The sequence below is a fragment of the Diabrotica virgifera genome, chromosome 3, assembly GCF_917563875.1.
Source record: "Diabrotica virgifera virgifera chromosome 3, PGI_DIABVI_V3a".
In the NCBI taxonomy this organism is placed as follows: Eukaryota; Metazoa; Arthropoda; class Insecta; order Coleoptera; family Chrysomelidae; genus Diabrotica; species Diabrotica virgifera.
The window spans coordinates 153803527-153818123 of NC_065445.1; the positions used below are offsets into that span (position 1 = coordinate 153803527).

General features: G+C 33.7%; 1 protein-coding gene across 1 annotated transcript in view; it reads right to left on the reverse strand.

Moving 5' to 3' along the window:
- Positions 1 to 14597, reverse strand: part of LOC126882589 (sodium-dependent phosphate transporter 1) — a 91887-nt gene that overhangs the window by 7551 nt on the left and 69739 nt on the right. The gene's annotated exons all lie outside the window — the stretch shown is intronic.

The following is a 14597-nucleotide window of genomic DNA, read 5'->3' on the forward strand; positions in this document are numbered from 1 at the left end:
AACTGATATATAATAAGTGTCATGCTTCAAGATATTTCGCTGAAGAGAAATGAATACATGGTTTTTGGCCATTATCTCGAAACACTGAAATTTAAGTTACCTAGTTCTTACATTCAGGTGACGATATTATTTTACATATCATTTTTGATTTACATGTTTATTCCGATTGGAGTACGAAGGGAACCATTCTCGTTCGAACTTTACCGCGCTGAGCGGATGGGACGTAAATTATAAATTGTAAAATTCTCTCATCTTCTTTAGTCTCAGCATCCGTTATGGCTTACAAATTTTAGAAGCCTCGGAGGTGTAACCAGAGAAGGTCCCCATTGTTTTTCAATCTCGTGGGATGTAGAGTAATATTTTTAATGTTATTTTATGTGCTATTAGATTAAAAACTTAATCTTTTGCTAGCAGTTGCCGCTAGAGCATCCCTGCCATTTCTTTCGTTGCAATCCGTAACTGCACGCCGGGGTTTGTCCTGGTTGGGTCAGAGAGAGCAGCATATGTGCCTCCTGTTGAGAGACTAATAAGTTTCAAAACCGGTAGAGGTGCTTGTTGCACTCTCTGATTGAACTGGAATAATAATGCGGCTGTAGTTTCGTGTTGAAACTAGGTTGAAAATGGTTGTTCATTTTTGATTTATTATTTTATTTATATGCGTACCTCGACAGCTTGGATTCAGCTCGCTTCGGGATACACCACAGGCAGCTCTGAAGACGCTGAAAAGCAGAAACCATGGTCAGCCGAGGATGGTAGCCCGAATCGAATTTAATCTAAAGCTGTCGTTCCTTATTTCATTTAACTCATATTTGAGCGGTAAGGATGCAGATTGCAGAATTCTGTTGGAATTTTTATCTAGATAAGCGGACTGGTGATGAGTGTATATTGTAGGCTCTCCCATGTCCGCTATTTATCGGTCGATATTGCCGATGATACGAAAAAACGTTCGTTAGGTAAAAGGTAAAAAGTGGGGCACAGGTAGGACCATAATTTAAAAATACTTTCAAATGTACAGGGCCACACGTTTTGACAGGGTGATACAAACTTATGTTTTTTTTTTAATAGTACACCTTGTATATTTTTACATTTTCGGATTCCCCTTGATGTTTTATTTCTTAAAATATAAGGCTTTGTAATATTATACGAGGTATTTTAAAAGATAATTACGTTTATTTTGTTAATTTCGTAGCAACATTCACACCCTGTAGAATTGTAGTGATTTGACATCCAAATTTCTATTTATCGCACCCTCAGTGCAAGGCTGCAGTAAGTCAAAATAAGTAAGTTTCGAGATAAAGACGATTTTGTTTATTCTCGTGCCTTTATCGCTGTGCTAATGTCGGTGTGAGAGTTGTGATATTTAGCCGGTTGAGCATTTGAAAGTTATTTACTAAAGTTTTACACGGGATAGATATGCATGTTTACAATCGAATGGCATGATTAGGGGAAAGGAGGGTAAGTTGACGAAGTAGGTAAGATGACGAATATCCTAAAATGAAGCAGTGGCAGTGGCAACGCTTGAAGCAATTTCGACCGTGTCAACACATCTGTTTTGGCGCGTACTCCCCACCTAACAGTTTATTTACTTTTGTTACTACCAACGTTTTTGTTTGAAATAGCTTAGGAGGGTAAGTTGGCGAACAACAAAGTAGGTAAGGTGACGAATTCGTCAACTTACCCACGACCGTTTATTCTGATATTTTATGATTTTTGTGGGGTTGTTAGCTTATAAAAATGGGCAGAATATATGTACGCAAAACAAATCGACAATCTTGGACAAAAGAAGATATGAATAAAGCATTTAGCGATGTTAGAGATAGTCATAAAAGTGTGAATTCGACAGCTGAAAGTATAACATACCAGAACCAACTTTACGAAGATATTTACAGAAGTATCCCGATGAAGTAACTTGCAAAACAGCCATACTCTATTTAAAATTTCAAAATAAATAACACTCTACATAAATTCAAAGGAAAATGTTTGTGTCTTAGAGAGCGAAAAATTAATTATAAGTTGTGGTCTAGAAACTGGGATTCATACCAAAGGCATTGGTGGGAATCCCAGTTGAGGTAAAAAAATCCAATTTATTTTTCGCCCTCTTTTCGAAAGATTTTTATTTCATAAGAATATATTTTTAGGTGTTTCCGTCCAATGCAGGCCGTTTCAAAAATACGTTTTCTGATGAACATTCGACAATATATTATTGATGTTGATAAACGTGCATTTGGTCTTTTTTTTTTCCTGGAAGCCGTCTGTTGTGAAACGGTTGTACTACAGCCACTTGGCTTATTGTACATCTTCCATTCGTTTATGAAACCCATTCCAGAATTCTGGAACCCTGTACCAGCTTGTACAGGTCTAGTGGGTGGGTGCCATATAAATTTGGAGTCATTTCGATGTCTCCGAAAAGTGTTTGCCGCCTCCGATCCAATGCCTCACAGTCATGCAAAATATGTGCAAAGTGGCTATGTTCAAATATCATAACAAAATTTGATCCACTATTTTTAAAACACTTACCAGTGTAAGATCCTTTAGCTTTGAATAAGCGAGATCGTAGATCGTCCCGGTTGATTGTTGTTATCCACAGTTCTGTACGCCTTCGAGCTAATAGTTTTTTTATCAATAATTTTGCGGCACTCATACTAGTCACAGTTTGATGGGCTTTCACATTGGCATGCAACAATCATCTCTTCTATGTTAATAAGTCCAAAAATATAATATGAAAACTATTGAAAAAGGCAGTATAACCATTAACTAACTTTTTGTTTGTTGATTCTCTTCCTACAAATTTTAAAACGCAACAACCATACATAACCAAACCACAGTCCCACAGCTGTGCCACAGCTGCCATATTGGATAATTTTTGTCATGTCATTTGAACATCCAATCAGAACAAAGTTGTAATGCGACTGCGCCGGGATCAAAGGTTTTAATCCTATTAAAATTCACCCTCATATCGCGCGTAAAGAAGTATAACTTCAAAAATACACCAACATCATTAACTAATTTACTAAAATCAAAGCAAAACAAAATTCTGACAAAATAAAAAATTAAATACACATGAACACTGAATAGGAGTTATAATCGTAAAGAGCACTCAATACTAAAAAGTAAGATTTTACTGTTTTTTGTCAAAATTATTGAGCCAGGGGGGGCGCGGTGAAAATAATTATGGAAGATTGGGTCGCAAAGGGTAAAAGGTTGAGAAACGCTAGTTTAGTAGAATCATTTTTGACTCTGCAGAGACACGTGAAATGCCTAATAGATTCATCGAAGCCAAAAAGAAAGCAGGTCGATATTTTGTTTAGTGGTTTATGAAAAAATAAAAATTGTCACTAAGAACACCTGAGTCAACGTCCATTGCAAGGCTTATGGCCTTCAATCAGCAAAATGTTTCTCAGTTCTTTAATGTATTAAAAGACATTAGAAAAAAATACAATTTTACATCAAACCAAATGTATAACCTTGATGAAACCGGTATTTCTACTGTTGCTACTAAGAATCCTAAAGTGATAACAACCAAGGGGAAAACGTCGAGTTGTAAAAGTGTCATCGGCAGAAAGAGGTACAAGTGTAACAGCCGTCTGTTGCATGAATGATAGTGGTAATTTTATACCACCATTTTTAATTTTTCCAAGAGTAAGAATGCAACCAGCATATAAGGCCAACACGCCACCTGGATTCGTTGGGGTTGCACATGAAACAGGTTATATGAATTCAGAAAATTTCATAAAATACCTACACCACTTTATCCATCATGCTAGACCCAGGGAGAACAATAGAATACTATTGTTAATGGACAATCACGCTAGCCATGTCACCCTAGAAGCTATTAACTTGTGCCGGGAAAATTTTATTTCTGTGATCGGATTTCCACCCCACACAAGTCACAGAATGCAGCCGCTGGATGTGTCACTGTATAGACCTTTGAAAACTACTTACAGCAGAGCGTGTGATAACTTCCTAATAAATACTCCAGGTAAAGCTATAACTCTATATGATATAGCCTCCATTTTTGTTAAAGCATACTTGCAAGTTGCAATGGTTGCAAATGCCATAAGCGGTTTTGGAGCCACTGATTTGAACTTGATTTTGAAGCATCAAAAACAACAGAAAGAGAATTAACTCCAACGCCTATAGAAGAATCTCGCCAACCAGAAATCAACTACGAAATTGTGGACGCTAATATCTTGCCAGAGTCAGTGCCTTCAACTTCTGGAGTAAACATCGCTAAGAAGTCACCACTAGTAGACAGTCATTCCATGCTTTCAACTTCAACTTGCAATTTAATGAAGGCACCACAAACCCCAACCAAGAAAATTCAAACGACAATTGGATTACCTCTTCTTCCTCAAGCAATCATAAAAAATAGACGCTGTAGAAAAAACTACCTTCTCTGATCCTGTCCAGCAACACCTGTGATAAATGCTCTGGAAGAAAGACAAAAGGAAAAGCTAGACAAAGAACGAAAAAAACAATTGAAGTCAGTTGAAAAGGCACAGAAACTAAAAACCACCAAAAAAATTAAAATAAACAAAAATATAAGAAAAACTAAAACAAATGAAAACACAAAACGACAGTTATTCGATTCTTCTTCTTCAGGGACTTCAATAGAAATATCTTATCATGACAGTGATAACGATATAGATCCAGAGAATGAAGAAGAAAGTGTGTTTGATTTGCAATGAAGAAGGCAAAAACAACGAGTTATGGTTTCGATGTGACACGTGCTCTAAATGGGCTCATTCTGAATGCACGGATCTAAACTTAAAAGAAGCAAAGGCCAGAGTATGGGTGTGCGACTTTTGTTACAATTAGAATTAAGAAAAAACTGTTTTTGTTAGCTTATAACTGTTGTGATATTATAATATCACCCTGTACAAAATATGTTTAAAACTCATTCAAAGTCATTAATCCATGTAGTATCTGTTCTTGTATCAATAACCGCAAGTAACATTGAATTGTCATGTTTTGTTATTATGTGTATATAAACATTAACTCGGTGGAGAAAGATTATTGTACTAAGTATTTAATTAACGTAAGGTAGGTCGCTACTGATATATGTAAACAGATTGTTATGGTTAGTCATTGATGGAGTTGAGTGTAAATAATATAATGTATTTGAACTGAGAAGAGAGTTTTAATTAATTACGACCTAGAAGGCAGTAACATCACACTACTTATTACATGGCGCTCCTGTAAATTAATTGGGAGAATCTTCTGACAATGGGCGACAAAAATTGGAAACGGAGACGGCGAAGATGGACCAGGACGAAGATGCAGAGAACCCAGGGAACAAAGACAAAGTGATAAAATGTAAGTAAGAATGTCTATCTTTATTAAAAATGCTTCCCTCGTTTTTATATTATTATTGAACATTGAATATTTATCTTTGCGTATCGATTTTTTTTTTAAGAATATCTATGAATTTTGAAATATGAAGTGATTTTTGGATTGAATATTTTTATCAAAGTTTATTATATATGCTATTCTTGAATTTTTATTGAATTTTGAATCTTTATTGAATTTATTTGAAAAATCTCTATCCGATTTCGATTTTTAGTACCGTTATTTTTGAATATTTTATGGAATATCGAATTTTTTTTCAAAAATTTCTATCGAATTTTGAGATATAAACTTATTTTGAATATTTTTATCTAACTTTTGCATATGCTATTTTTGAACTTTTATCGAATTTTTGTCGAATATGTATACTATTCTTGAATTTTTATTAGCCAGTTATCTTATTACATATTGATATTTATTGAGTATATTTAGTACATTTTCATCGATTTTGTGTTAAATTTTGTATGATATGAACCTGAATTAATAATTTTTGTGTGATAAATGATATATAAATGATTTTCTTTTTAATGAATAATGATTAGTGATGACATACGTTAATATAAGAGCTTAAGACAAACATTGCTATAAGCAAGAGATTTATTTTTAACGAACCGACCTGATGCGTCGAGATAAGGAATTTGGAGAAGAACTATATAGATAAGAAGAAGAACTAACAATAGTATAAGCTAAATATTATGAGACAACTTGAGACAATAAGAAACCCACTGCTCTTGTTAAATTGGGAAGGTACTGTGATTTATAGAAGCTTGAAAGCTTATTAGAGACCCACTCTGTGTTTTGAGAGTACCTATTTTATTCATGATTATTCGTGAATAAACAACGGCCTCAAAGCAAGGGATTGAGGTTGTGATATTTTTAGAAGAATTTTAACCGCATAAAATACCTATTTCGTGTTTTGAGTTAACTATACCACCTCAATGGTGCGTACAGATCAGGGCGAAAATTCGGGTTAATATTGGCGGAGAACTAAGACATCCGAGTGAAACCTCTTTTATTAAGGTAAAACGAAGGTATCGGAGCTAGTATATGAAGTGATGATTATGATGTAATATGAAATGATGTATGAGATAAATGATATATGATTGTTATATGAAATATGTATATGAAGATGAATTATGTACACTGTAGGAGTGTGATTATGTGGAGAAAATGAAGAAATATAGTTGTAGTACCAGACAAGAAGAAGAAGAGAAAAAAAAAAGATAATTTTTTTTTATTAAAATATGTGGGAAAAATGAAAGAAGGCACATAAAAATTGCAAGAAAAGAAGCAAAATTAAGAAGATACTAAGCAAATAAGTAGCTAATCATTGAATTATGTCTAAGAATATTAAAGTTGTAAATTTTTTTCTCTAAAGTAATGTTAATTATAAATAACTTATTTTTAAATGTAGATAATGAATTCAGGTTAAATTTTCGCGGAAAATGGAAGTGTTTGAATTAAGGATAGACAATATCTTACAATAAGTGTTAGTAGATAGTAAGCAAAGGGACACAAAAAGTGAAGTTCTTAGAGAGATTAAATCTTTATTATAGGTACAAGAGAGTTATTAGAAGTTTTTTAGAGACATAGAAGTTTTTTAGAGAGATTACATTTTTATTATAGGTACAATATTTTTAAGTTAGTAAGGCGTATATAAATAAATCAAAATAAGACTGAAATAATAAGATGAAATAGTAAAGTAACGTTAAATTCTTTTTTTATATACCATTTAATATAAGTTTAGGTAATATTTAGCTTAGCTTAGGAAGTATTAAAGTCGAGATTTTATTACAATTAGATTAGTTACGGCTTATAGGCACTAAAAGACTATTTAAAAGTTAGGATCAATTTCATTCACTTTGGACACTGTTTTGAGGAAGTGAATTAGTGAACGAAAAAAAAAGGACGAAAAGACACGACGTGAAAGTACGTGAACTAGTAATAGGTTATAAAATACCAGTTTAGTATAGGGAAAATATGAACTTTTGTGTAAAATAGGAAAAAGAATATACATGTTTAGGGAAAAATTGATTGATCTGAAATGTAATGTTACAGTTAGTTAGCATAGTTAGGAAATTTAATTTTTCAAAATAGTATTAGGTAACCATAAACATTTTTGTAAAAGGGAAAGAGGAGCATCACATTTTAAATATATGTAATTTTAACAAAACGGGGAGGTGTGGTATTATAATATCACCCTGTACAAAATATGTTTAAAACTCATTCAAAGTCATTAATCCATGTAGTATCTGTTCTTGTATCAATAACCGCAAGTAACATTGAATTGTCATGTTTTGTTATTATGTGTATATAAACATTAACTCGGTGGAGAAAGATTATTGTACTAAGTATTTAATTAACGTAAGGTAGGTCGCTACTGATATATGTAAACAGATTGTTATGGTTAGTCATTGATGGAGTTGAGTGTAAATAATATAATGTATTTGAACTGAGAAGAGAGTTTTAATTAATTACGACCTAGAAGGCAGTAACATCACACTACTTATTACACTGTTTAGTACTTAATTAAAGGACTTTTCATTTATCTATTTTGCATTTTTTAGGTTAGAATGTGTTTTTTGATTTAAATTTATATTTTTCGATTAGTTATTTTTCTTTCGTCAACTTACCCTATACAGTTCGTCAACTTACCAACGATTGTGGGTAAGATGACGAAGATTGTATATATTTTTAAAAAATTAAATTACAAAAATGTGTTTAGCTATAGCTATGCTATTTTGTAGGTTAATTACTGTGTTACTGACAAGTAGAGTTCAAAATATCAATAAATAAATATTTTTAATGTGGAAAAAGAAGCGTAATTTGGATTTTAGCCTTAAGTTCGCCAACTTACCCTCCTTTTCCCTACTTCATTTTCATAAAATTTTTGACTTACAACAGTTTTGCACTAAGGGTGCGTTATGTTCAAACGATTTTTAACATATTCTACTATTGTTAAACATTAATAATATAACAAAATGTTTATTTTAGTATAAAGGGTTGGTCAAAATTTGGAATGAGTATTTTCCGAGTGTTCTTAAATGGAATACCCTGTATTTTAGTACTGTATTTTTTTAATGGCCTTGGCATAGCCAATTGGCCAGACTATTTTGTAATTTGTATTCACAGATCTACAATCAGAGTTAGTTAGTAGTGAGTGTAAATTAATAGTACATTGTTTACCGGGTAGGAAAAGCTTAACATTCCTGGACGACTGTGAAGATTGCTAAGTCGAGGCGCAAGCCGAGACTTAGCAACACAGAGTCCAGGAATGTGGCTTTTCCTACGAGGTAAACATACTATTTTTCCGCAAATCGTTTAAAATTCGACAGATATTGATTGATTTAAAAAAAACGCGATAATTTTATTCCCAAATAAATGGTGCTTTGAAATTCCTAATAAAATTACTTGGGTTACTATGGAAACGTATTGAGGTTGAATTGTCAAACGGGACGCTTATAAATTTAATTGCTGGTGTTCTCGAAAGTAAAATGATAAGTGATGATGAAATTTCCATTCCTGGGACTCCTCCAGAGCTGGTTGAGGCAGTGAATACTGCTTCATTAGAATTATTGCCAAAGAAATCAAGAGAAAAGTACGAAAATGCATACAGACGTTTTATGGATTATCGCATGAGTAAAAATACGAGTTCTTTCTCAGAAAATGTTGTAATGGCATACTTCCTAGACCTTTGTTTAAAGATGAAATCTTCAACATTATGGGCCAATTATTCAATGCTGAAGTCAACCCTTGCACTTAAACACAATGTAGATATATCTACATACTCAAAACTTCGTTCTTTATTGAAACGGCAAGCTCAAGGTTATAGGGCAAAGAAATCTAAGATTTTAACGAAGGAAGAAATTGAAAAATTTATCCAGGAAGCTCCAGATAAAGAAAATTTAATGATTAAGGTAATTTACAAGGTTTTAATAGCAATGTGTTTTCTATCATTTATGTAGAACACTAACAACTGTACGGAAATATCATTTCCTTACAGTAAGGAAATGACATTTCCTTACAGTAAGGAAGTCCTGACTTTTTCTTCAAGAAATTTTGACAGGAATGTCAAAATTTCCTGGCGATTTGCGGAAAAAGTATATAATTAAGTTGTTTTGACTGTTATTTAGTATTGTAATAAAATGATACTTTATGGTACTTTTTTTATTTCTTAATCATTCCCTATACCTAAGTGCTTTAATTTGTAAGTTATTGGTGATTCTTTAAGACAAACATTAATTGCAACAAAAATTACGTAAAATGTTATTAGGTGGCCGTGAAAATATTCAATCAAAAATAATTTTTTGAAAAAAAAGTACATAGTAATCTAGACTGATTCTTAATTTATTAATATTGGATTAGATACCAAAATGCATTCGAGGTTAAGATTCGTCCGACTGCTTTTTCTTTCTTTATTTTTTGAAGCTCTTGAGCCACTTCCCCGTTTGTTATTTTGGTGACCATTGCTCTTACTGTATTCGTTAACTCCACAGGCTGTCCGTCAAATTTTTCATGTATGTATTGTACCTATACCCGTTAATATATTAATAATAGTAAGCTCAGAGGGTTAGTCAACTCAGTTCGAGATGAGTAGTTTAGGTGGATTTGTGGTTCAAAACAAAAAGTCAAAAATTTTTTAAACGTTTTTTTTTTGTTTTTTGAAGTTATGCTTCTTTAGGCACAAGGGTGAATTTTTATTTTTCTGGGCGCATGCGCACACCGACAGTATGGTATTAGTCGCTCAAACGTTATACGGGATCTGATTGTGTGTTAAAATCATCTGTCAATAATTGTTCAATAAGGCTTTTCATTCACAGTCATCGACACAGACAATCGATGAAAAGCCCTATATGGAGATTATGGATAAACAAAATGTTGTGTATATTAGTTTTCATTGTTGTGATGGCAGAGAAAAAAGCAAGTTTATAATTGTAGTGACGTTTAAATAGTTTTTAAAAGCGACAGGTACGTAATAATTGAAATGTTTCAGTATCCTAATAAAAAATTACATAGGTACCTACATATTTGGAAAATTTAAAATGAACCTAGCAAAATAGTATGTAAGGCTTTGATTTACATAATTTGAGTACCATCAAAATTTCTATCAATATTCACCAAATATATTGTTTTCTTACTCTATGTTTTGTTGTATTTTAATATTTCAATTTCAATTCTAAATAAATTCAATTCAAAATCAAAATAATTTGGTTAAATTCAGAACTGTCAAAAGTTTAAACCGTTTAATTAGTCGATATTCCCACATGATGACACATGGTCTCCGTGGGTAAAAGTGTAAGATGAATGAATTCAATACAACTGTGCTAACATAAGCGGGTGCAAACCCCAATAGAAACTTCTATTTTTTTTATTTTTTTTATATATTTTATGATTGTAAGTATATTTATTATATAATTTTTTTTTCAGAAAATACGTATTTAGTTAAAAAATTTTCCGACAATTATTGTTCAGAAATAATTTGTGGCATTTTTCAATGTGTTTGTGTGTGTTTTATTCTTTTATTTTTTTAATTTTTGGCACTGTTTAAATAAAATTTTTTGAAAAGTCCTCCTCCTCTGTCCTTTATCCTTCGTAAGGATGTGGTGAAGTTATGGGATTTGACGAATGGTTGCTATCCATTCTTCTCTCTCCTGGGCGCGGTGTGCTGCCTCAGACAGAGAGTAACCGGTGGCGCATTTTATTTGGTCTGACCATCGGAGTGGCGATCTTCCTCGAGTTCTTTTACCCTCTACCTTGCCTTCAACCACCAACCTCTCCATGCCTTCTCTTCGTCTGGTAATGTGTACAAAGTACCTCAATATATTTTGGTTGATGATGGTGGTAAGCCTAGTGTTGATGTCGAGTTCTGATAATATTGAGATATTTGTGCGATGTGCTGTCTAGGGTATGCGCATCATTTTACGATATACCCACATTTCAAAGGCCATTATACGTCGTGAGTCAGACTTTTTAATGGTCCAAGTTTCTGAAGCATAGGTAGCGATAGGAAAGATAAGCGTCCGTACCAGGCGCAGTTTCGTGTTCCTGGTTATGGCCGTATCTTTCCGTATTTTAGTGAGTTTGACCGTTGCTGATCTGGCCATTGTAAGGCGTCGGCGTATTTCTTCTTCGCATCCACCATTGTTTGTGATAACAGAACCTAAGTAATTGAAACGGCTTACCACTTCAAACCCCGCTACGTTTCGTATTTCCGGCTGGTTATTTCTAATTCGATCGATTATCATTACCTTGGTCTTCTGTGCATTAATTTTAAGTCCATATTCACGACTAATAGTATCTAGTCTGTACATGATGTATTCAAGTTCATTTGTTGATGATGCTAGTACTAAAGTGTCGTCAGCATAGCGGAGATTGCTGATTTTTCGGCCTCCGACTGATATTCCTCCTAGCCATCCGTCGAATACAATGCGCATGATGTGTTCGCTATATATATTGAATAACGTGGGAGAGATAATACATCCTTGACGAACACCGGCTTTTAGTTTAAAATTATCGGATTATGTGTTGTTGACTCTCACGTTTGCTGTGTTGTTGATATACAGTTGTTTCAGCAGGTATATTAGATGTTCGGGGGTACCCATGTCTCTCAATATTCCCCACATTTTATGCCACTTTACATTATCGAACGCTTTCGAGTAGTCGACGAAGCACAAATATGTTTCTAGATTAAATTCTCTAGATTTTTCTATAATTTGTCTGAGATTAAAAATTTGTTCTCGTGTGCCTCTTCCAGGGACAAATCCACATTGTTCTTGTGGGATCTGTGGTAAAAGTATTGATTTTAATCTCTCGTTAATTATAGTTAGAAGGACTTTACTTGCGTGGGAGATCAGGGCTATAGTGCGGTAGTTGTTACAATCAGTTGGTGAGCCTTTCTTATAAATGGGTATGAAAGTAAGCTTACACCAATCATCTGGCCATTTTCCTGTGTTCCAAATTTCATTACACAGTTTGAACATGACTATGTCTCCCATTTCTTTAATTGCTTCCGCCGTGATTCCGTCTTCTCCTTGAGATTTTCCAGTTTTCAATTTTTTTATTGCGGTTTCTATTTCCGATTTTAAAATATGTGGTTCTTATTAAATATTAGGCGCTCATTTATTGGGAGATATTAATATACACATTTTGCGAGGTTCTTCCGTACCAGTATTGCTACGCCATTTTGACCAGTTTTATTGGCTCCCGACATAAGTATTTTATAGTAGTTGGATTTCCAGTGTCCTTGCCCTTCCCAGTGTGTTTCTGAAACCCCACATATGTCTACTTTTTCTCTAATAAGCTCTCGTTCTAAGATATGTAGTTTTCCTGGTTCTAGCAGACCTCGGACGTTCCATGTGGCTATACGGTGTTTTGTGCGTAATTTTAATTTTGGGTTTCCAGTCACCAATTTCGCAGATGTAGCCTGGTTCCCACATCCATCTGCCCGGTCGTCCATTTTACACCCGTCGACCCGGAATCGACGTGGCGCCGATTGCTTGCCGGATCGCATAGCACTATATTACTTTCCTTTGTCATTCCATAATGTGCTCTGGAATATGTAATCAAGTGGTTTTCCGTTTGCCTGCTTGATCCTTATGCCGTTGACACATTGTTGGTTCATCCGCCTTCGGAGCCGATTTCTCAACTCCAGGGCAAAAGAGCCTAAACACTTACTAACTCATCCGCCCGAAGCCGTTGGTCAGTAAGTGGGGGATTACTTATTCCGGAAATCATTCGGTTTATCTGTAACCCTAGACAAGGGGCCCTTACAGGGTGCTATTAGCCAGGCCAGCTAAACCCTGGTTTTTTATAGAGGTGTTACTCCTCTCCCCTCCTCTTTTATCCGGACTTGGGACCGGCTGCATCATGTGTGAAGCTACTCAGTTCACCCCACACCTAACACAGGCAGAGTTTTTTGAAAAGTAGTAAGTATTAAAATTAGTTTAATATTTAAATAAAATATAAATAAACTGTTTAAAGTGTATTAACTTCGTTGAAATCATATAATAGAGGTATAGCTTCTTAAGTGCGTACAAAGTACACACACATTCTTTTTTTCATAAAATTATTTTTTTTTGCATCGGACAAAGCTTTTTTAGGTTTTTTGGATCATTCCAAACAGAAAAGATCTTTAGTGACTTTTCTCTAAAGTTGATAGTTTTTGACATATAAACGATTAAAAATTTAAATAATGCGAAATCGGTCATTTTTAACCTTCAAAAACTATGTGAAAAACTGAAAATTTCAATGTTGCCAAGGTAGGTAGATATTCTTTAAATATCGAATGATGAAATCCCGAAGAGTTTTTTGCAATACAATATCGAAAACCCCTTTGTGTTTTAATTGCTAATCAAGCGGGCGCGGCACTATTTTCAACCGTTGCATATATGGAATATGCAATATGCATAAATATATTATGTGCGGAAAAATATTCTGATTCAATTTTTTTCACCATCTTGATGAAAAGGTCTCATTTTAACAAATTTGCATGTTACCAGGATCAAAAAGCAGTCAAAAATTTTTTAAACGTTTCTTTTTTGTTTTTCCCTAAAACTAATTTTTTTGCATCGGACAATTTTTTTTAGGTTTTTTGGATCAATCCAAATGGAAAAGACTTTTTTCTAAATGTGATAGTTTTCGAGATATATGCGATTGAAAATTTAAAAATGGCAAAATAGGCCAATTTTAACCCTCAAAAACTATGCGAAAACCGAAAATTTCAATGTTACCAAGGTACGTAGATATTCTTTGAGCATCGATTGATGAAATCCCGAAGAGCTTTTTGCAATACAATATCAAAAACCCCTTTGTTTTTTAATTGCTAATCAAGCGGGCGCGACACTATTTTCAACCGTTGCATGTAGATGTAATCGGAAAACATTTGTTTAGAAGTTTAAAAAAATTGTTTAAAAATTTTTTTGACCCATTTTGACTCTGGCAACATGCAAATTTGTTAATAATTTGATCTCAAGTGACTTTTTTCTAAATGTGATAATTTTCGAGATATATAAGCGATTGAAAATTTAAAAATTGCGAAATCGGCCATTTTTAACCCTCAAAAACTATGCGAAAAACCGAAAATTTCAATGTTACCAAGGTACGTAGATATTCTATGAGCATCGATTGATAAAATCCCGAAGAGCTTTTTGCAATACAATATCAAAAACCCCTTTGTTTTTTAATTGCTAATCAAGCGGGCGCGACACTATTTTCAACCGTTGCATGTAGATGTAATCGGAAAACATTTGTTT